Here is a 24,929-nt window from a genome sequence, read left to right on the forward strand (position 1 = left end):
TGGAATTGTACCAGTTATTTCTTGGCACTCACTTTAACTGGTATTTTGTATAGTATAGTGCTACCCAATAGAACTTTCAGTGATTATGGAAATGTTCTATCCTGTGATATCCAAAACAGTAGCCACTAGTCACATGTGGCTATTGTATCTGAGGTCTAAGTTTTTAATTTTATGGAACTTTAAGTAATTTGATATTCAGTAACTGCATATAGCCAATGGACAGTGCAGATCTAGACCAGTGTGGGAATCCGTAAGCAGCCCTCTGGATAGGTGCATAATTTGGTAATAATATATTGCCTAATGATTTACTTTATATACTTAACCTGGAATGTTTCCAATTTTTGTACTTAGAAACTGCCTTTAGCTTTTCCTATTATGATTTTAGTAACTCACTTTAAAGATCACATTGTGCCACTTCTTTCCAATGAAAGTTTTACGATTGTCTTTGGCCCAAACCAATAAAATTCTGACCTTATCTGGACTCTCTACTATATTGGATTATTTATTCAAATGTTCCCATCTTTTGTGCAGTTAATCAGCAATGTTATTTAGTAATTTAATGAAATGGAGGAGAGGGAGCATGGGAATGGAATTTGGGAGTTAATTCCCAGATTACATTCTCCAGACTAACAGCTGTAATACTTTAAATATATGTGTACTTAAATTTACCAGGAATAAATTTCCAAATTCCTATAGGGCAAGACCAACAATGCCTATATTTACATTATTACAGGTCTAAGCTCCAGTCATGCCACCTCATCAGCTGTATGCTTGACTAATCAAGTTGGTTTTGCATTGTGTCAAATTAAATCAGAGGAAAAACATTGAACTAAATTCAAAACAGTACTTTTCATATTAAGTCCCTGTCTTATTCTTTTTTTCTTAGCTTTTTTAAATTGAAGTATAGTTAATTTTCAATGTTGTGTTAGTTTCAGGTGTATAGCACAGTGATTCAGTAATATATATATGTATATCTATCTATTCTTTCTTCCGATTATTTTCCATTATAGGTTATTACAAGATATTGAATATAGTTCCCTGTGCTATACAGTAGGTCTTTGTTGTTTTTCTGTTTTATAAATAGTAGTGTGTATATGTTAATCCCAAACTCCTGATTTTTCTTCCCTGCCCCACCACCATCCCCTTTGGTAACCATAAGTTTTCTATGCCTGTGAGTCTTTTTCTTTCAAAACAGTATCAATACCTAATACCACTCAAAGAAATCCTGGGGCATATGTAATTAATATTTGTAGTATTGTTTGAGATCTTACACTATAATCACTATGTATTGTTATTTCTTCATCCCTTTAAAAATTAGTAGTTGTTTTGGAAACTTTGTATTGGTTACATTAAAACTTGAAAATATAATTTCATATAAGTACATCTCTGCTTTGAGAGTTTGTCAGTACAGAAATAATTTAAAAAATCTGTTTCATGTCTGTTTGAAATGAATATTTGGAAGAACTAGTATTATAGTTATTACCCATCATGGTAAAAGTTTCAGAAATTGTCCTAATTATCACATTCTAAACAATTTTCATAAAATTATCCATAGAAATGGTAGCAAGATGCCTTGTTCATTTTAGTTTGAGACTTAACATTGTACCCAAGGAACAAATGTACATGCTTGTATTTCTAAACTGAGTCAAGGGCATGATGCTGTAAGACTCTAAACCTTTTGTTACCCCTTTTATCTTTAGTACAATTGACATATAGCAATGTCCTGTAATTTACATAGTAAGCCTGTAATTTACAACTTATAAAACTCAGGAGGCTTGTATTAACTCTGTAGCCAAATTAATATTTATCTGTTGCCATAAGCTTCCATTTAACATTGATTGGCTCTTGACTTATTGGCCATTGTATGGTTATATGTCAACTTTAAGCCAGAATTCACTTGGAGGTGGGAAATCTACCTCTTGTTAATATGTAAATGTAAATTGAAAGAAAGTACTCTAAGGTAAACTTTATTTGGTTGAGGTTGGCTGGGTTTCTGCCAGGAATATTTGTCATCCTCCCTCTGATTTTATGTAGTTCTCATCTCTTGCCCATGTATCACACTTTGGCCAAGACTTGCTTTTTGTTGCCTGCTTCCCTCCACTTCACCTTCCTCCTTTTTGTACTTGATAATTATGCATGAAGCAAGTTGCTTCTAAAGTTATTGCTTTCTTGTATCTGGAGAGGAGCAAGGGATTCTTGTCACACCTGCAAGTAACTAGAACTGGAATATAAACTCAGAGTCTTTTGTATGTGCTACATTGTGAGTGCTCACTAAATATTAAATGAATGGAAGTGCTATGATTGCTGCAACATGGAAACGGAAGCATCCCTTTTAAAGGCATTTTTATGGTTTTATATAGCTTGTATGAGTTTCTAGCCCCTTGTATCCATTTCTGGAATCAATATTATATTAATATTAGGATAATAATTTTAGTTCCTTTATTTGAAAGGAAGTAGATTCTGTTGTGTCTTAGTATGATCATGTAAAATATAATGAAAAGATAATTTCTGTTTAATCCTATTAAGAACACTTTTTTCCTTTCCTCATTATTCTTTGTCATTTCTTTAGCTTTTTCTTTCAACATACACTAGAGTATTCTAAAAGGATCTTTTAGTATTTGTTCTATACATTTTACCCAGTACCTTATAGAAATAGAACTTTATAGTTCACAAAGGGAAGCTGTAAAACAGTTTAGATTTGTTTATTTGGAGGAAAGGACAGTCTAAAATGTCTGTATAATAACCAAATCAAATTAAATGGTTTAGAAGAAGATAGTAAAATAAAGATTTAGGATGTTTATTCCTAAATTATATTAAGTGAACTTTGCAGAAAGCCTGAATGGAATTAGAAATATGGTTTCTTTGCCATATCTTATATGATATTATCCTAGCAATAAGACATTCAATGACCATGAATACCAATAGCCTGTAGGACTTAATAGGTTTACTTAAATTGTACTGTGGATGGGTGTTAAGGGGTGGGAATGGCATCAGCCTTAAAGACTGTGAAGCTGTTACTCTGTATGGTTAAGCTTTCAGAGATATAATTTGATTCATAGTAGCATCAAATCCATGAAAGAAATAATTCTGTTGTACTTCTACTACAGTTTTCAGGTTTTATTAAAATTCATTTTTGCCCTTTTTCTGGCTTCTTTTAACACATTATATTAATTTGTTGTTAGAGCTATTTTGGGAAATCCCAAACCAAGTTTCACACAGAAAACACTAGTCATTTTAAATCTGGAATTAACACTGAATTTCATGAGTCAATTTCCAATGCTCTTGGCAGAGTATTTTCTTGGTCTGTTATTGTCCTCTCTACCTATAGGAGCCGATTGATATGTTCAACTGCATTTTAACCAATCATAAGGTCGTATATATGCTATTATGCTATTTTTAAATTAATATTAAAAAAATAAAACTACAAATGTTAATCAATTGACTTTTTTGTAAAAGAGAAAAGACTAATCCAAGAATAATTTAGCCCTCTTTAAATACAACCTGTTTCCTGAAAAACTGTTTTTGAAGATGATGTTGATGGTGATGGGTGTGGTGTAAGAAGTCTGATCTGTGAACAATAATCCCTTCTGCCTTGTGTGTATAAAGCCTTAAGTCTTTTATTTGGTTAGCAATTATTGGTTGAGCCTGGTACTGTTTTGAATGCCTTAAGCTTTTGCTGAAAGCACCCCTCTCCCTGCTTCAACCTCTACCCTACCCCCACATTCTTGAGGTTTGTCTTTGAGGTAGGTATGTAGCTACTATTTCTTAGAAGGTCACAATTTTGCTTTATTGTTATGAAGTTGTTTTAGTGGGTTTTAAAATATTTCTTGATGCTATAGGCATCATATTAGAACATGCTTTTGGTAATAATGTCCTTTGTCCTTCATTCCTCTCATAGGGCTGGCCTAGCAAAGGGGTTGAGATTATTCTTTAAAATAGCTAGACCTGCTATTTCCAGAGCATTACTGGTAAAGAAGCATTTTTAAACTCCCTGGGTTGTTTATGGCTTCTATGGATATGAAGTTAGTTTGACCTATATTTAAAACAATTAATTCAGTTTATCTTTCAATGCCAGTTGCAGAAGAATTGGAAATATTCTTTTTATATAATCTGTATTAAAGTTTAAAAATTAAAAGTTAGCAAATTACACAAAGATTTCATGAACACTTTGTATAGCATATTATTAGATTGTAGGTGACAGATAAAATTGCTCGAGTTATGTGACTCATTTGTGTTAAAAATCAAATAATATCACCAGTTTGTACACATCTGGTTTTTATCTGGAGCTTGATGCCAAGTTGATGATATACTCTTTTTTTTTTTAATATGGAACACTTCACGAATTTGTGTGTCATCCTTGTGCAGGTGCCATGCTAATCTTCTCTGTATCCTTCCAATTTTAGTATATGTGCTGCCGAAGCGAGCACGATGATGTACTCTTTTTCCCAGCAGATATGGTAGTTTCCTGGCTTTGGCAGGCAAAGATATGGTAGATGTCATTATCTCTTAGCATCATTGATCAGATATTTCCTGTGATATAAGCAGTAGAATTCAGTGAGTTATTCATCCTTATTGGCAGTGGAAGTTTCTTGTGGTTAGTGATTTTCTGGTTTAGGTTCAAGTGTTTTTAATTAATTAATTAATTAATTATTTTTTTGGCTGCGTTGGCTGTTCATTGCCGAGCACAGGCTTTCTCTAGTTGTGGCAAGCAGGGGCTACTCTTTGTTGCGGTACACGGGCTTCTCATTTCAGTGGCTTCTCTTGTAGTGGAGCATGGGGTCTAGGAGCGTGGGCTTCAGTAGTTGTGGTGCATGGGCTTAGTTGCTCTGGAGCATGTGGGATTTTCCCGGACCAGGGCTCGAACCTGTGTCCCCTGAATTGGCAGGCTGATTCTTAACCACTGCGCCACCAGGGAAGTCCAGTTCAAGTGTTTCTGTTTTTGTTTTTGTTTTTGTTTTGTAGCAGGGAGGGCTTTTGTCAGTACTAAACTGCTGAATGTGTAGGGTAATTCAAAATAACTTACCTTGTGCAAGTCTCATCAAACAAAGACCACTAGGAACAAGCCTGTAGTTTGACAAAATCAAATTTATTGACTCTTAGTGAGGGAATGTACTCCTGAGGCACCGTGGAAGGCCTCTGGGCAAGAGGGAGGAGGGAAGTGTCTTTAGTAAATTGTGGCTTACCACTGAAGAATTTTGAGGAGTGTCTGAAGGAAGCCAGGATTAGTTCTGGATTGGTGGCTGATTCTGAGGTTAATTGAGAGAAGTGGGGATTAACTAAGGGTTGGATGCGGTCATGAAGCAGGGCGGTTTAGGAATTGGGTATCTCGCTCCAGTAATAAATGAAAATACCAAAGTGAGGATGGGGGCATCATTGGTAAGAAGGCTGTAATCACCCAAAGAAGGGGTCGCTATGATATTTTACAATTGCTGCATGACCTTGGGAAAAACAGTGTTTCCTGTTAACTTTTCAGCTGGTTTTATCTTTGTCTCTCCTCCCAGCCTGATTAATTGCAGGGCCTCTTTTTTCTTTTTCAGTCTTAAATGACATTTACTCTTTCAGTCCCAGATAAGTTTTGATTCTTTCAACATGTGTTCTTATAAATCTTTTAAAAACACATGGTCAACCTACAACAATTTGTTATTAATTGTGTTTAAGGGCTTTTCTGGATGTTCTTAGTCTGTTGAATTGAAAATCTTTTGTTTTGGTCTACAAACATTTTCTAACACCAGTTCAAAATTCCATGACAGTGTACAATAATTTTAAAACCAACAGATTTTTCTCCACTGTAAATAGAGAATGAGTCGAGTAGAAGAATGGTCTAACAGCTCTGATGTGGCCATCTCAAACCAACTCTTTGGTTCTTGGTGAACTTTCTAGTAAAACCCAATTTAGTAGATACCAGAGTCCCTGCCGATTTTGTTCAGTGTCTTTTACAGGTAGAGGGAATATTGAGGAATATAATGTAGAATTTTTGATGTTATAGTTATTTCCTATTTCAGGCTCATTATATATTTTCTATAATGGCATTAAATAGACAGCACTGAAAAGTAAGAAGACTGTTGAACTAGAATCAAGGGACCTGGATTGAACCAAGGGTCTGCTATGTATTGATGTTAGGCAAGACATTTTCTTTGGGCTTTAATTTCCTTATTTACAAATTGAAAAAAATGCTTGCCTTCAGATCTCACAGGATTACTGTGAACTCAAATGAGATGTCTTTGGAATTACTTTATAAGCTTTAAAATGTTATGCAAATGTAACTTGTAATTATGATATTGGATCACACATGCTGATAATAATGTTGATAATGATAATAATTACTCATAGGTTAAAGATCTGGTATTTGAGTTATCATCAAAAAGATTATCTAGCTCACATGCGACTGTAGTGGGGTGCTTTTTTAGTATCTAAACTTAAGTTTCAGGACCTGATCTTTGTCTCCAAATCCAGTGCCCTTTCCACAAAAGTCTCAGCAAAGTAAGTAATATATATTTCCTAGTTGCCATAATAGAACCCCTTGTAAGAGCCTAGAGTCTGCGGTGGAGATGAAACTGGAAAGAGAGGTTGGGGCCCAATTATTCTGAACTGTCCATGTCAGGAGTCAGCAAAATTTTTGGATAAAGGGCCAGATAGTCAATTTTTTTTTTGGCCTTCTGGATCATTTGGTCTCTGTTGCAATTACTCAACTCTGTGGTAGTGTAAAAACAGCTCTAGATAATATGTAAATGAATGACCATGATTGTTTTCTAATAAAATTGTATTTGTAAAAATAGGTGGTGAGCTGCATTTGGCCTGTGGACCCAAGTTGGCCAACCTCTGTTCTACACTAATGAATTTAGATTTTATACTATAGGTACTGAAGAACCATTGGGTACTTTTGAATGGGAAAATTATATGATTGGATTTTTATTTTGAAAAGATAGCTCAGGTGGAAAAATATAAGATAAATTGGAGAGGAGAGAGAATGGAGGAGGCAGGCGGGGAAATCAGAGGGAAGTCTCTTATTGTAGGTATAGACAGGAGATGATGAGTGTGGGGGTAGTAGCAATAGAAATGGACATAACTGGATTGATTCAAGCAAAATTTTGGAGGTGAGATGAATAATACAGTTTGATTGGATGTGGGGCATAAAAGAGGAAGAGTAAAACTATTAGTAACAAAATTGAGGAGAGGGAAAATATAGAAAACTTGTGATGGAAGGATAATGGACATGATTTGGGAACTCTCCATCTGTGGTACATCTAGGTAGAGGGGAAGAATGTCCATTAGGTAGTTGAAAATGTGGTCCAGGAGCTCACGTGAAAGATGTAAGTTAGAGATAAAGATTTGGCAGTAATTAGTATATGGGTAGGTAAGATTGCAGGGACAGCATGAAAAACAGAAGAAATCCCAGGATATAATTTGAGTGCACTGTTAGCATTTCATCAAGGGTGAGTCAGGGTAGAAAAAACAATATAAGAAACTAAGAAGGCAAGGTTTGGAGAGGCAGTAATGATATCTTGAAATGAGAATCAGAAATGATATCTTGTAAGTCATAAGAAGAAAATTGCATATTTGATCAATATTCCCTATCAAACTTACTATGGAATTTATATTCTCAATGGTTTTGGAAGGTTGAATACTAGAAATAATTTTTATTCAGTTCAGCAAATACTTGAACACCAAATATATGCAAAACCTTTTCTAATGTTCAGGGCAGTCCTTGCTGTCAATAATTTTACTCTTTGGGGAGGTTTAGACAGATGCTGGATTATGATTATAGTACAAGGCATTGTCTCAGTTCTTCTGGGCTGATATAACAAAATAGTATAGGCGAGGTGGCTTATGAACAACATTTATTTCTCACTGTTCTGGAATTTGAGAAGTCGAAGATTAGGCACCAGCAGATTTGGTGTCAGGTTAGAACTGGCTTTCTGGTTCATAGATACCTCACATGGAGGAAGGGGCAAGGGAACTTTCTCAGGCCTCTTATATAAGGTCACTAATTTACTTCCCTAAAGATACCACATCCTAATACCATCTCATTGGATATTAGGTTTTCAATATATGAATTTGGGGGAGGAGACACAAATGTTCTGTCTAAAGCAGACATAGACTAAGTGATTTAATGGAAATACAGTAATGGACATTAAGGAAGGAAGGAGAGATGAAACTGATTAAGAGAAACATGGAAATATTTTGAGGAATAAGTGACCTTTGAGATGAACTTTGAAGGATTAATTATAAGTTGAAGGATGGAACATTACAGATGAGAGGATATCTGCATAGGACAGAAAAGAAGGCTTCTCTGATTTTAAGTGGAAAATTTATGCCCTGGAGGAGTATGAATTATGGTTGGATATTTTGGGAAAGGTGGGACCAGATAATTAAGCAAATACTTGAGGGTCTTTTGCTTCCAAGGGACTGAGCTAGGTCAGTACATGATACATTAGACGTTAATCTCTATCCTTAAAGTGCTTGTAATATTAGATCAGAGATATGCACAGATAACTAATACAAGGACCACGATAAGAAGTGAAACAGGAGGGTTTAGTTTTGGCTGAAGTGATTGAGAAAGGTTTCATGAAAAAGAATGATTTTAGGCTATGCCTCCAAGGATAAGAAGGATATTGACAAGCTGAAATGGCAGAGGTTAGGCATAAGGCTAAGAGAGTAGCGTAAGCAAAGGTGCTGGGTTGGTAAACTGGGAGAAGTTTAGGTTTGAACTTTAGGTGGAAGTTCATTATTTTTTATCAATGGATGTCTAGTTGCTCCAGCACCATTCGTTTAAAATGATATCCTTCCTCCATTGAATTTGATTTGTACTTTTTTCAAACATCAGTTACTATTTGTGTGGATCTACTTGCTCCTCTATTCTGTTCCATTGATATATGTGTTTATCTCTTTACCAGGACTGCATTGTTTTGATTATTGTAGTTACATAGTAAGGCTTAACGTTGGAAAGAGTAGTCCCTCTCACTTTACTGTTTGTCGAGATTGTTTTCAACATTCTAGGGCCAGTGCCATTCCATATAAATTTTAGGACAGGGTTATTAATGTCTGTAAAAGCCTTTTGAAAGGAATTGCATTAAGCCTATAAATCAATTTGGGAGAATTAACGTGTTTACTATGTCGAGACTTCAATCCATGGACATGGTATGTCTATTTATTGAGGTCTCCTTTGATTTCTTTCATCAGCATTTTATAATTACAGCATATAGATATTGTACATGTTTTGTTAAGTATATATCCAAGTATTTAATTTTTGGAGTGATTGTAAATGTGTGTGGTTTTTTACACTTTATTTTTTATCAAGGTATAGTTGATTTACAATATTACATAAGTTTCAGGTGTAGAACATAGTGATTCACAATTTGTAAAGATTATGCTCCATCTGTGGTTATTATAAAATAGAGGCTATATTCCCTGTGCTGCACAATATATTCTTATAGCTTATTTATTTTATACAAAGTAGTTTGTACCTCTTAATCTCCTACCCCTATCGATGATGTTGTGTTTTTAATTTTGGTTTCTGCATATTCATTATTAGTGTATAGAAATGCATTTGATTTATGTGTGTTGATCTTATTTCCTGTGACCTTGCTTAGCCCACCTATTATTTCTAGGAGTTTTCAATCTCTTTTAAAACATATTCTATCTTGCTTTTTTATACTATAGTTTTGGGATTAGATGATTTGGCAGATGTAATTATGATCTGGGTTGGTTTGGGCTAGAAGGTTTGGAACACAGTTTACCTATTGGTGCAAATGATAATTTAAAATTTTTTTTTCTCTCATTTTCAGAAAAAAACTGTTATACAGTATTTGTTAAGAGATCAGCCTCTGAAGTCATATTGCCTCGATTTGAATCCTGGCTCTGTCAGTTATTAGCTTGGGATCTTGGAGAAATTATTTAACCCCTTTATGCCTCAGTTTTCATGTCTTTAAAAAGAGGATGCTAATAGTACTCACTTTGTAGGGTTAAATAAGTTAAACATATAAAGTGCTTAGCATAGTGCCTGGCACATAAAAAGTATTAAATAAATGTTAAGGTTTATTATATAACAAGGGATTTTTTTTGTCTATTCTGGTTGGCAAAGTATAGATAATATAATGTTTTTGAATATATTTTATTATTTTCTTTAGCATAGAGATTACTATCATTAGAGTAATCGATCTAATACCAAATGTTTCCCTCTTCTCTCCACCCTACCCATTTTGGAATGTGAGAGCACTGAAATTCTAGAGAGGAAAGGAAAGGGAAGAATAGGAATGAAGCTTCACAGAAACTAAGTCTACTGTGCTAGATGTTCTACAAAATTCATGTCACTTAGATAGGTGGTATTATGCCTGTTTTATAGATTTTATAGATAAGGAAGAAGCTAGGCCTCTTGTTCTTTTCTCAATACTATGTTGCCTTTTTACTCCATCATTCTGCCAAAATAGGGGGAATTGGTAGAACCCATTCTGCCAACACCTGTCGAGCTACTTGGCTGGCTCTTTGATTTTCCCACAGGATTACTATTGTATATATCCTTTGCCCTGTTCTCCTTGTCTGTCAAACACATGTCCTCATTTATATTGAATAGTGACTTGGTACCCAGAAAAACAAGGGGGTGAGTTCACTGCTTTGACCCATCAGTATCCTTTATTTGGTGGGGGGGTAAACATTGCTGATATGTTTAAACATAAAGCACTAACTGAGAGGTAGCTGTGGTATAAGAAAAAAGAACATTGGACATAAATTCAAGCACCCTCCTTCTCTGTTAATTATCACCTGTATGACTTTGGAAAATTTGCTTCACCAACTTGGATCATAGTTTATTTATATGTAAAATGAGTGATTAGAGTAAAATTAATCTTTAAAGTTCCTTCAAGCTCTAGCACAATTCTATAACATACACTAGTTCAAAGAGAGAAAGGTAAGTCATGGTTGTGTGTCGGTTACTTTCTAGGGCCTCAGAAATGCTGATTAGCCTCTCAGAATCTTCAATAGTGTTGGCTTGCATTTTTCCTTTCTATTTATTTATTTTTGACAAAAACATATTGTATACATTTAAGTTGTACAACTTGGTGTTTTGATATATGTCTACCATGTGAAATGATTACCACAATAAAAAATAAACCTGTCAGTTACCTATTATGTTACCATTTTTGTGTGTGTTATGAGAACACTTAAGATTTACTTTCTTACCAAATTTCAAGTATACGGTAGATTATTATTAACTGTAGTTACTAAGCTGTATATTAGATATCCAGATTTTTTTAATCTTAAAACCGAATGTTTGTACTCCTTAAACAGTATCACCTCCTCTGTCTCCCCCCAGCGTCTGACCACTACCATTCTACTTATTGTTACTATGAATTCAACTTTTTAAAAAAGATTCTACATATGAGTGAAATCATGTAATATTTGTCCTTCTCCATCTGGTTTATTTCACTTAGCATAATGTCCACCAGGTTCATCCATGTTGTCATAGACAGCAGGTTTGCATTTTCTGATTGCCAAAGGCAGCTGTTTTTCCTGTCTCCTGCATTTCCTGTGTCTAGAATTAAAGAGCACAAAGCTCAGTTACATTTTAAATGTAAATCTCAATGAAAAATTTCATAAGACAGAAAATGATTACAAATATTAAATTTCTAATTGTACCTGTTGGCAAATGTCTCTTCCTGTGGTTGAATCAAATGCTTATTTGAGCCTATGCTTTTTATAAAAATGGGCATTTTTAATGCACATTTTTAAATTGAAATATATTTGTTACACATATAATATTGTGTAAATTTAAGGGTGTACAACATGTTGATACATTTACATATTTTAATATGATTACCATTGTAATGATAGTTAGCACTTCTATCACATTACATAATCATCATTTCATTTTAATGATTGGAATAATTAAGTTCTAAACTCAGCAAGTTTGATAATTATACAACAGTATTGTTGTCTATATTCACTATACTGTGCATTAGATCACAAGGACTTATTTACTGTTTACTAAGTTTGTGCCCTTAACAATCTGTCCTATTCCCCTACTCCCCAGCCCCTGATAACCACCATCTTACTGTCTTTATATAGTACTTGTCTTTCTCTGACTCATCACACTTAATATAAAGTCTTCAAGGTCCATACATGTCGTCAGAAATGGCAAGATGCCCTTCTTTATCATGGCTGAATAATATTCCATTGTATACCACAACTGCTTTATCCATTCGTCTGTTATGGGTACGTAGGTTGTCTCCATATCATGGCTACTGTGAATAATACCAGAATAAAAGTGAGAGTGAATCTCTTCAATATTTTGTTTTCATTTCCTTTGGGTATATAGTGAAAAGTGGAATTGCTGGGTATTATGGTAGTTTTTTTTTTCTTTTCTTTTTCTTTTTTTTTTTTTTTGGCTGTGCCATGTAGCATGTGGGATCTTAGTTCCCCAACCAGGGATTGAACCCGTGACCCCTGCAGTGGAAGTGTGGAGTCCTAACCACTGGACTGCCAGGGAATTCCCTGGTAGTTCTATTTTTAATTTATTGAGGAACCTCCATATTGTTTTCCATAGGGGCTGAGCCAACTTACATTCCCACCAACAGTTCCCTTTTCTCCTCATCCTTGCCAGTGTGTGTTATCTCTTGTCTTCTTGATGATAGCCATTCTAAAAGATGAGAGGTGATATCTCGTTGTGACTTTGCTTTGCATTTCCCTGACAATTAGTGATGTTGAGTATCTTTTCATTTATCTGGTGGGCATTTGGATGTCTTCTTTGGACAAATGTCTGTTTAGTTCCTCTGCTCAATTTTTCTTTTTCTTTTCTTTTTTTTTTTTTTTGCGGTACGCGGGCCTCTCACCGCTGTGGCCTCTCCTGCTGCGGAGCACAGGCTCCGGACACGCAGGCTCAGTGGCCATGGCTCACAGGCCCAGCCGCTCCATGCCATGTGGGGTCTTCCCAGACCGGGGCATGAACCCGCATCCCCTGCATCGGCAAGAGGACTCTCAGCCACTGCACCACCAGGGAAGCCCCTCTGCCCACTTTTTAATCAGATTTTTTGTTATTGAGTTTTATGAGTTCTTTATATATGTTGGATATTAACCCCTTATCAGATATATGGTTTGCAAAAATTTTCTCACATTCTGTAGGTTGTGTTTTCATCATTTTGATTCTTTTGCTGAGCAGGAGCTTTTAAGTTTGATGTCCCACTTGTTGATTTTTGCTTTTGTTGTTTATGCTTCTGGTGTCATATGTGAATAATCATTGCCATGACCAATGTCAAGGAGCTTCTTCCCTACATTTTCTTTTAGAAGTTTTATGGTATCAGATCTCTGGTACATTTTGAGTTAATTTTTGTAAGTGGTGTAAGATAGGGGTCCAATTTCATTTTTTTGCCTGTGTTTATCTAGTTTTCTCAGCACCATTTGTTGAAGAGACTATCCTTTCCCCATTGAGTGTTCTTGGTTCCCTTGACTATGTTTTTTAATATTAGTTGACCATACATGGAGGGTTATTTCTGGACCCTCAATATGTTCCATTGGTGTGTGGGTCTGTGTTTATACCAATACCATACTGCTTTAATTACTATAGCTTTATAGTATAGTTTGAAATCAGAAAGTGTGGTATATCTGGCTTTGTTCTTTCTCAGGATTGCTTTGGCTATTCTGTGTTTTTTTGTGGTTCCATACAAATTTTAGGATTGCTTTTTCTATTTCTTTGAATTATGCCATTGGAATTGTTTTTTCTGAATTTTGAATTTTATTTTTAATTATGCCATTGGAATTTTGATAGGGATTGTGTTGAATCTACAGATAGATATGGGTGGCATGGATATTTTAACAATCTTTCCATCCATGAACATGGGATTTCTTTCCATTTGTTTGTATCTTCAACTTCTTTCAACAAAGTCTTGTAGTTATTTATTTATTTACTTTGTACAAATCTTTTACTTCCTTGGTTAAATTTATTCCTAAGTATTTTATTGTTTTTGATGCTATTGTGAATGGGATAGTTTTGTTTTCAGATGTTTTATTATTAGTGTATAGAAATGCAACTCATATCTTTATGTTGATTTTATATCCTGCAACTTTACTGAATGTATTGATTCCTTATAACATATTTTACTTGAGTCTTTGGGATTTTCTATATATAAAATCATATCATCTGCTAATAACAACAATTATACTTCTTCCTTCTCGATTTGGATGTCTTGTAGTTCTTTGTCTTACCTAATTGCTCTATCTAGGACTTTTAGTACTAAACTGAATGAGAGGGGTGAGAGTGAGCATCCTTGTCTTGTTCCTGGTCTTAGAGGAAAAGCTTTTGATTTTTCACCATTGAATATAATGTTAGCTATGGGTTTGTTGCATATGGCCTTCATTATGTTGGTATGCTCTTTCTATACCCAATACGTTGAAAGTTTTTATCATGAAAGGATGTTGTATTTTGTCAAATGCTTTTTCTTCATCTATTGAAATGATTATGTGATTTCTATGCTTCATTCTATTACTGTTATATATTATATTTATTGATTTGCATATGTTGAACCATCCTTGCATCCTAGGGATAAATTCCACTTGGTCACTTTCTTTTTTTAATTAATTAATTAATTAGCTTTATTTTTGGCTGTGTTGGGTCTTTGTTGCTGCATGCGGGCTTTCCTTTCTTTAGTTCCAGGGAGCGGGGGCTGCTCTTTGTTGCCATGCACAGGCTTCTCATTATGGTGGCTTCTCTTGTTTTGGAACACAGGCTCTAGGCACTCAGGCTTCAGTAGTTGTGGCATGTGGGCTCAGTAGCTGTAGCTTGCAGGCTCTAGAGCATAGGCTCAGTGGTTGTGGCGCACAGGCTTAGCTGCTCCACAGCATGTGGGATCTTCCCAGACCAGGGCTCAAACCTGTGTCCCCTTCCTTGGCAGGTGGATTCTTAACCACTGTGCCACCAGGGAAGCCCTGGTCATTTTCTATGATTCTTTGAATGTGTTCTTGAATTCCGTTTGCTAATATTTTGTTGAGAGTTTTTTACATCTATGTTCATCAGGGATATTGATCTGTAGTTTTCTTTTCCTGTAGTGCTCTTATCTGCCTTTGGTATCAGAGTAATCCTGGCCTCATAGAATGAGTTTGGAAGTGTTCCCTCCTCTACAGTTTGAAAGAATTTGAGAAGGACTGGCATTAAGTCTTCTTGAAATTTTTGGTGGAATTTCCCTGTGAAACCACCTGTCCTGGGCTTTTCTGTGTTGGGAGGTGTTTGATTACTGATTTAGTCTCTTTACTTGTTACTGATATGTTCAGATTTTCTATTTATTCCTGCATCCGTGTTTGTAGTTTATGTGTTTCTAGGAATTTATCCATTTCTTCTATGTTATCTATTTGTTGGCATATAATAGTTCATAGTAGTTTCTTATGAACCTATGTATTTCTGCAGTATCAGTTGTAATGTCTCTCATTTCTAATATTATTTGAGTCTTCACTTTTTTTTTCATAGCCTAGCTAAAGTTGTCAATTTTGTTTATCTTTTTGAAGAACCAGCTCCTAGTTTTGTTGAACTTTTCTATTGTTTTTCTGGTCTCTATTTCATTTATTTTCACCCTGATCTCTATTATTTCCTTCCTTCTGCTGACTTGGGGTTTACTTTGTTCTCCTCTCTAGTTTCTTGAAGTGATGTTGTTTATTTCCAGTCTTTCTAATTTTTTTAATACATGAATTTATCACTATAAACTTATCTCAGAACTGCTTTTGCAGCATCTCATAGGATTTAATATGTTGTGTTTCCATTTTCATTTGTTTACAGATAGTTTTTTGTGTCCTTTTTGATTTTATCTTTTACCATTGGCTGTTCAGAATTGTGTTGGTTAGTTTCCACATATTTGTAGACTTTCCAGGTTTCTTCTTGTTGATTTGTAGTTTCATATGATTATGGTCAGAAAAGATAGTTGGAATGATTTCAGTCTTAAATTTGCTAAGACTTGTTTTGTGTCCTGTCATATGATCTATTTAGGAAAATGTTTCATGTTCACTTGAGAAGAACGTTTCTTCTGCTGCCATTGGATGGAATGTTCTATATATCTGTTAAGTCTATTTGATCTAAAGTATGTTCAATTCCAACCTTTCCTTATTGATTTTCTCTCTGGGTGATCTATCCATTGCTGACAGGGGACTATTAAAGTCCTCTAGTATTGTTGTTTTGTTGTCTGTTTCTCCCTTCAGACCTGTTAGTATTTGCTTAATATATTTAGGTGCTTCTATGTTGGCTGCACATATATTTACAATTGTTATACCTTCTTGATGTAATGACTCCTTTTATCATTATATAATGACAGTTTTTGTCTTTGTTATCATTTTGGGCTTGAAGGTCTTACTTTGCTTGATAAATATGGCTACCCCCACTTTCTTTTGGTTTCCACTTGCCAGTAGTATCTTCTTCCATCCATTTAATTTGAGTCTATATGTCTTTAGAGCTGAACTGAATTTCCTGTAAATGGCATGTAGTTGGGTCTTGTTTTTTTTTACCCATCCAACCACTCTATGCCATTTGATTGGTGAATTCAACCATTTACATTTAGAGTGATTATTGATATGTAAGGCCTTACAACTGCCATTTTATTGTTTGCCTTGTGGTTGTTTTATGTCTCCATTGTTTCTTTTTCCCATTGTTTCTGCATGCCTTGTAAATTGTTGGTTTTCCATGGTGGAATGCTCTGTCTGTCCTATTTTTAGTTTCATGAATCTATTCTAGATTTTTGCTTTGTGGTTACCATGAGGCTTACATAAAACATCTTATAGATTAAAAAAACAGTCAATTTTATGCTGATAGCAACTTATCTTCATTCACCTTTAAAGATTTCCACCCATTTTCTCCTCTGCTTTTCTTTCTTTCTTTCTTTTTCTTTTCTTTTTTTCTTTTTTTGGCTGTGCCATGCAGCATGTGGAATCTTAGTTCTCCAACCAGAGATTGAACCCATGCCCCCTGCAATTGAAGCAGAGTCTTAACCACTGGACCACCAGGGAAGTCCTTCTCCTCCACTTTTATATTTTCAGTTTCACTATTTACCTCTTTTTATGCTGTGTATTCATTATCAAATTATAGTGGTTACAGTTATTTTTAATAGTCTTTCCTTTTAACCTGTATCTAAAGTTAAGTGGTTAACATACCATTCTAATATGGAATTACAGTTTTCTAATTCTGTCCATTTTTCTCCTTTAGTAGAGTGTTTCATATGTCATCATCTCGCTTTTTAGTTCTTTCGTTTCAGTTGGAGAACTCCTTTTAGTGTTTCTTTACAAAGCAAGTCTAGTGGTAATGAACTCCCACAGCTTTTGTTTGGCTGAGAAAACCTTTATTTCTCCTTCACTTTTGAAGGATAACTTTGCCGGATAAAGTATTCTTGGCTGGCAATTTTTATCTTTCAACAATTGGAATATGTGAGTCCACACTCTCCTGGCCTATAGAATTTCTGCTGAGAAATCTGCTGATAGGCTAATGGGGTTTCCTTTGTAGGTTACTTTCTCTTTTCCTGTTGCTGGCTTTAATATTCTTTATCATTGATTTCTGAAATTTTCATTATAATGTGTCTTACAGAACGTCTTTTTGCATTGCAGTAATAAGGTTTTCTATTAGCTTCATGTACTTGTATGTCCAAGTCCTTTCCCATGATTGGGATGTTCTCAGCTATTATTGTCCAATTATTTGTTCATCAGAGGGGAGAGAAAAAAAGAAAAACTCAACTGTTATGATGCTGACATTATTCCCCTAATGCACTTTAAATTCGGATTCTGCTATTGATAGCTGTGTCTTAGCAAGAAATCATGTGGAGTATGAAATTCTATAATACTCATTCTAATTCAACATTTTCTTTATTAAGTATATAAAATATAAAACCTTAAATTTAGTATAAAATACAAATATTTTATACTTTATTACAACTTTCCCCAATTTTAAACTTATTTACTACTTTACAGTTTTTGTCCTCTACCTGTTATATAATTGTTTCAGTATGTTTTAGCTTAGGCTTCCTAATCATTTTTTTTTTTTGGTCTAATAATGTTCTATCTTTCATGTATGAAGATAATAGAAGGAAATGTGCTTTGAGGTATTTTTTCACAGAATTTATTCACTTGCAATGATCCTTCTATTTCTTTTTGCTTACTAACCTAGGTGTGTTGATATGATTGACTGAATTTAGGAGAACAAACTGTGTGGTCTTGAACTATTGTAGGAATAAGCTGATGTACTAATACAGATTTTTTTTTTTTTGGTACAACAACCCTGTAATAAGTCCTCAGTTTGGATTTACTGTTGTTAAGTGTCCTTGTTATTGATTCTTCTAATTTTTTAAAGTTTTTTTATCACCATTTAATATTTGAGGGTCTAGTACTAACCTTTGAAATCAAGAGAATAAATGGTATATCTTGTGCCACACTCAACAAATGTTCTAAAATACACACACTTTTTTCTAACACTAGAATTTTATAGGTTATTGGTAGATTTTACTTTCTTTCCTATAAAATGGTGAGATGGATAACTAATGGAGAGGACAGTAAAAAAAGAGTAACTTAAGAAAAGAAGCACATCCTTATAATTCAGGATGCCAAAAAGTGAGGAAGGCAAAGCTATTATTGAAGACTAGATGAAAAAAGTCAGTCTGGTTCTAAACTTATTAATTTGGAACACAGTATTCCATATTGTAATTTTGAAACAAATAGAATTTGATTACATAAAATGGTGCATTAATATCCAACATACACTAGAATATTATACACTTCAAATTATGATATTTTTATGTTCCTTTTTTCAAAGACCATTCAGTATTATTAATTTCTAAAGGTAATTAAATAGCATTTAAAATATTAATAGAAAAAATAGATTTCAGGAGAATCTTTATGTGCATTTTATTCATTTTAAATTAATTCTTTAATATGTTCTTCATAAAATTTGAGCCTTCTTGTGGGATAACTGTTACCTTGTATTCTCTCCCTTTTACTGTTCATTACCACTTCTAATTGATATGGAGAAAGCACAGGAAATTAAGCCAAAATAAGTTAATTTTACCATTTGTTACTGGGCTAGTAAAATTACCCATAAGAAAAAAAGTTATATGATGAAGTATAGCAGGTATAACATAGGGAAAAGATCCATAAAGGAGGAAGTGGCCAATAATTCATGACAGAAAACATACAGGTTAGGCAGAATATTTACAAATATTAGATATAATGCAACAAAGTGCACTAGAAAATTTAACATAAATACATTCAAAACTTGTAATGGTATTAGTACTTAAAGTGTTATGAGTGGCGATACTTGGTCATAAACAAACATATCTAATAGGAAGGTAAGGAGTAGCAGTGCATGTTAAATGTATTTACAAATCCATAGGCCAAACTGTGGCTGTGCTATGAAAAACAGTGTGTAGAGATTGAGTGAGAAATTTATATTGGATTATATTTACATTACAGACTGGACAGTATGGATGATGCTTTCCTAATGGAGAGGTAAAAAAGCAGGATATCTATATCAAACTAATAATGAATGTCCTTTTATTCCTCCCACTCCAATTTAGTTATTATGTTGAGCCATTTAAAATCACTACTTCTATTTGTAGAAAATGGTTGAATATCAACAATTTCATATGGTTCAATCCATATAAGAATACTCCCAAAACACCTTTAAAGTTCCAATTAGCATATGGGGAAGGAACCTATAGATTTATTAAAAAGGAATAGATGGAATACATTTATCACTAAAATGTAAGTGCTGGGCATAATTATATTTTGCTTTAGTCTTCTCTATCAAAGAGGAAGATCTCTAAACTGTAAAGGATAGAGCTAGCATGGTTAAAAGAAAAGAAAACCCAAGATGCATGAGTACCTAGCTGCTTTAAGAGTCCCAAATGAATTAAGTCACAGTATACTAAACTAGTTTTCACTGGCAGGTATTCTTTGTGAAATCAGAGTAGACAAGAGAAATGGAAATGACCAACGGACAGGTATACAATAAGGGAACAAAGAACAGATCTTTAAATTATTGATTGGTGAACTTAGCTTTAACTCCAGGAAAATTTTAGACAGGCTTATTTAATAAGTGGTTTGTGTACTTTTAGAAAAGAAGGAGGTGATCACTAGGACCCCAAATACATTTACTAGAAAAGAATGTCAAACTAACTTTAATCTGACTATTAGAGAGCGTAAGGCAGCTGTTTTAGAAAACTAATGTAGTCTTTGCAATCTTAAATTGCATTTATAGAGGCATAGCTGGAAATAATCCCCTGTACTCTGTGCTGATCAGACCACTGGGGATATTTTGCTCAGTTGTATTTTTTTTTTTTTTTTGGCCGTACCACGCGGCATGTGGGATCTTAGTTCCCTGACCAGGGATTGAACCTGAACCCCCTGCATTGTACGTGTGAAATCTTAACCACTGGACCATCAGGGAAGTCCTCGTATCTTTTTAAGAGGCTCAGACATTGATGAACTAGAGACTTACCAGGAAAAAGCAATCACAGTAGTGTTTATGGTGAAATAATGTTTTTTTCTATAGGGAATGATAGGAAAGAAAGGTGTTTGTAAATTATGGCTGTGAGTAATATAGAGGGGACCTCACATGTTGAGAGAAGACTTAAGGCACAAATGATAGCTATCTTTAAATATTTCATGGGTTACCATATAACAAAGGGATTTGACTTTTTTTTTTAAGTGTAGCTCTCAAGGGCTAAAACTGATTCTCTGGAACGTGTAGGGAAGGAAATTGAGCTCAGTGAAAGGTAGAGTCTCTGCAAAATTAGAGCAGCTCAACATATAAATCATTCATTTTTGAGAAATAATATTCTCTTTACTAGAAGTGTATAGGCAGAAGCTGAATGGCTATCTACCAGATACATTATAGAAAGGATAATTTTGTGGGGAGGGAAGTTGGACTAGAATTGGTAGTTCCCAAATTTGGCACAGTATCAGCATCATTTGCAGAACTTATTAGAAATAACATTTTCAGAGATATATATTTCTGCAGATCACTTCATTAAAGTATCTTATTCATTCCTGAAATTGAGTAAATGATGAAAGCTTTTGCCCAGTGGAATAATGTAAATTCCACAAGGATGGGAATCTTGTTTGACTCGTTTATAAGTTGTATTCTAGTGTCTGTCACAGTGCTTTAGCTCATAGTAGGTTGTCAACAAATACCTTTTAAAGAGAGAAAGCAATTATTCCATTTGTAGCTGTTTATTAATCTCTGTGACTTAAAAAGTTTATAAAATACACTGAATAAGTCTTAGCTTGTTATTACTTGAATCTTTAAGCATTTTGGTCTCTTGTTGGGTTAGTTCATATATCATTTTTTAGAGAACAGTTTGGAAGCTTATCCTACAAAGATTTAAAGAAAAAAACATAGGAGACATAGTGGATTCTGAATGCAATATTTTGTATTTAAATAAATTTTATATGTATATATATTTGACTAGTTTATCTACTAAGTGAATTTGCCAGCATTGCTAAATACAAAGAAATTATTATGACATCAAAGATGTTTTTCTCAAAAGTTCTTAATGTATTTCAAGACAAGGTTGGCATGTTCACATCAGTACTCAAGAGAAAATACTCTGTAGCTGATTGTTCGAACCTGACTATAACCATATCAGCTCCCCAGATAGAAAGGTGTCATAATTAAGGTGTACTATTTTTCAAGGTTGCCAGATCCTTAACAACAGTGGATGGAGAAGCAGGCATTTTGTTCTGACTAAAATGTTGATTGATTGCCCCGTTCTAACCAGTGTTTTGAGGGTTGTATTGTCATTTCACTTTTGTAACTTTGAGAGCTACATTCCTTAGTAAATTGAAGCTGAGATAACGTTTACTCTTTATAGTGTTTTTAAAATACTTAAATAAGTAATCAAGGTAATTAATTATATATACTAAAACTTATTACATACCTTTGAAATACAGTAGATTTTAGAAGGCTTAATATTGAGATTGCAATAATGAATAGTGGATATATTGGCATAGGATTGTGGGATTTTTTTTAAATTTGTAGTTGTTTCTCATTAATATTCTACTTTGTTAGGGTGAAAGTTTAAATTGCTCATCTCTAATCTTGCATTCTGCTTATAATAGAAGAAGAAACAATGCATTCAAATAGTACATTTGATAGATATTTATTTTTTAATTTTTTTAAAAAGGGCATATATTTTATTTAATTAATTTATTTATTTGCTCTGTTGGGTCTTTGTTGCTGCGTGCAGGCTTTCTCTAGTTGTGGAGAGCAGGGGCTACTCTTCGTTGTGGTGCACAGGCTCAGTAGTTGTGGCTTGCAGGCTCTAGAGCACAGGCTCAGTAGTTGTGTTGCATGGGCTTAGTTGCTCCATGGCATGTGGGATCTTCCCTGACCAGGGATCAAACCCATGTCCCCTGCATTGGCAGGTGGATTCTTAACCACTGCACCACCAGGGAAATCCCTTATTTTATTTTTGACTGTTTTCTTTTTATTTATTTATTTTTTAATTGAGGTATAGTTGATTTACAATATTAGTTTCAGGTATATAACTGATTCAAAAATTTTTATAGATTATACTCCATTTATAGTTATTATAAAATATTGGCTATGTTTCCCTTTGCTGTACAATATATCCTTGTAGCTTATTTATTTTCTACATTGTAGTTTGTACCTCTTAATCCCCTATCCCTAATTTGCCCCTTCCCCCTTTCTTTTCCCCATTGGTAACCACTAGATTGGTTACCAATGGTCTATTCATATTTTCTATTTCTTCCTGGTTTAGTTTTAGGAGATTGTACATTTCTAGGAATTTGTCAATTTCTTCTACGTTGTCTACTTTATTGGCATATAGCTTTTCATAGTAATCTTGATAGAGACATTTAAATACAACACGGTGATAATTGTGTGTGTGTGTCCCTTTATTTTATTACTACTTTTGAGGAAAGGAATAAGGACTCTAAGCATCCCTCTCCCCTGAAGGAGCTATATAATATTTATGCTAGAAGAATGAGATCTACTTTCTAGTAAAATACTCAAGGATTGGTCAAAAGTGAACTCTTTTTAATTGTATTTTTAAAGTCAGTTATCAGCCATTACAAATTTCAGAAAATGTTCTTGATAAAGGATTCTTTAGAGATGTAAGAAAAGCAAAAAGCATCAGTTCTGAAAAATAGTGGCTAAATGGAGAATACATGCAAAAGAGTGTTGACAGAACTCCTTATTGTATATAGAGCCTAAGACTTGTTGACATTACCAAATGACTGAGAAAAATGTATAAATATTATCATCTCAGGTGCTATATGAATAAACAGAAATCGCTGAGATAAGAAAGAAGGAATATTTGATGATCCTGCTGTTGAATATGTGATATACCATATATAGGAATTTTTTGAATAGCTGTTAGTGGACTAGAGAACCTAATAGAAAACTTGAATTTAAGATAAAAATGTACTATTAGAAGAGTGTTAAGTGAAACTTAAAAAAAAAAATCTATACTTTTATCACAAAGCAGTTGGTTTCATTTTTCTTTTTCTTTCTAGTCTTTATACATATATGTATGTATTTTTTGTATAATTTAAATCATCATCTACTTACAAGTTCATATTTTATATTTTTTGCTTTGTAGTGCCTAAATTGTTCCACATTGATGGAGTTTTCATATTTTAATTATTAATTTTTACAGAATAGTCCATCATATATTCTGTAATTCTGATTCTTTCTCTATCTCTGCTTTTCTGATTTTTTTCTTCATGTTGATGGTGGTTTTTTTTGTTTGTTTTTAAGCTGCAAATTGGTTTTCAATCAGGGGCAGTTTTTCCCCAGGAGATGTTTGGCAATGTCTGGGGATATTTTTTGCTTGTCACAATTTGTTGTTGGTGGGGTGTTAATAGCATCTGGTTGGTAGAGGCCAGGTATGCTGCTAAACATTCTACAATAGACAGACAGCCCCCCACAACAAAGAATCCTCAGTCCCAGAGTTCCAAAGGCCAATAGTTCCAAGGTTGAAAAATCCTTCCTTAAAAGTAACACACCTTTTCCTCTATTTATTTACAGAATATGAATGTAAAAAAACAAAGCAGAAATAATGGTTGATTGTTTCAAGGAACTCAGAACAGTAAGAAATGTTTGACTGGAGAGGGAAGATTGCTAAAGTCCGAAAGTTACGGTGCCTGCTCTTCCCATCTTAGAGTTGTGGCCATTTCTAGAGGTTGGCATAGGAAGCAACTGCCAAAAAGGAAACCTCTTACCTAGTACTGATGCTTATGGATTTTCCACCATTATTTATTCAGCATCTCAACATAAATACTCAGATTTCTAATGTGTTCTTATGATTTACATTCAAAATTGGATTTTTCTATTCATCATTCAATTTTTGTCATTTTGTCAGTTTAAGGTGGCCAGTGGATTGACCTTTGCCTGAAAAAGACTTCATTACTTTTAAGATTGAGATGTTGAAAGGTTTCTTATTTTTGATTGTGGCATGCTTCTAATTGTACTAATCTAGCTACAACTCAATTCTTGCCTTAATTTTGCTTTGTTTCAACATAAAGCTATTATTATTTATACTATATTATTATGAAATATGGTAAAATTTTGCCTTGCCTCAAGGTCACTTTAACTTTTAAGGCTTCTATGTTTTGATTAAAATATAATATGTTGGATGCTGAATAATTTCAGTGTATAAAGGAAGACTGGTGGAATGTCACAGAGCAAGTAGGTACTTGTATATCCTTACATAGGGAACAAGATCTTCGTTTTAGGGAAGTGAGTAGAATCCAGATGGTATTTGGAGGAGAATTTTGAAGACTTATGCTTTATTCTGGCTGCTTTTTAAGAAAATTAGAACACAAAACAAACAAACAAAAAAGGAGCCAGGATCTAAGTTGACCTTATAAGAGATGAATTCTCAAAAGTTCATTGATTAGAGGGAGAGTCTATAGTTTCTGAAACCAAAAAGAGGGAGAACCTATAAAGTATAGAAAGG

The 24,929-nt window shown here is 34.1% G+C and overlaps 1 protein-coding gene and 1 non-coding gene across 4 annotated transcripts in view; one reads left to right on the plus strand and one right to left on the minus strand.

Annotated features, from left to right (window-relative positions):
* BRWD3 (bromodomain and WD repeat domain containing 3) overlaps positions 1-24,929 on the plus strand; it is a 128,301-nt gene that overhangs the window by 18,491 nt on the left and 84,881 nt on the right. The window lies entirely within an intron of this gene.
* On the minus strand, positions 4,321-4,427 carry LOC132482831 (U6 spliceosomal RNA). Its single transcript, XR_009530995.1, has one exon. It is a non-coding gene; the product is annotated as a U6 spliceosomal RNA (small nuclear RNA).

The sequence above is a fragment of the Mesoplodon densirostris genome, chromosome X, assembly GCF_025265405.1.
Source record: "Mesoplodon densirostris isolate mMesDen1 chromosome X, mMesDen1 primary haplotype, whole genome shotgun sequence".
In the NCBI taxonomy this organism is placed as follows: domain Eukaryota; kingdom Metazoa; phylum Chordata; class Mammalia; order Artiodactyla; family Ziphiidae; genus Mesoplodon; species Mesoplodon densirostris.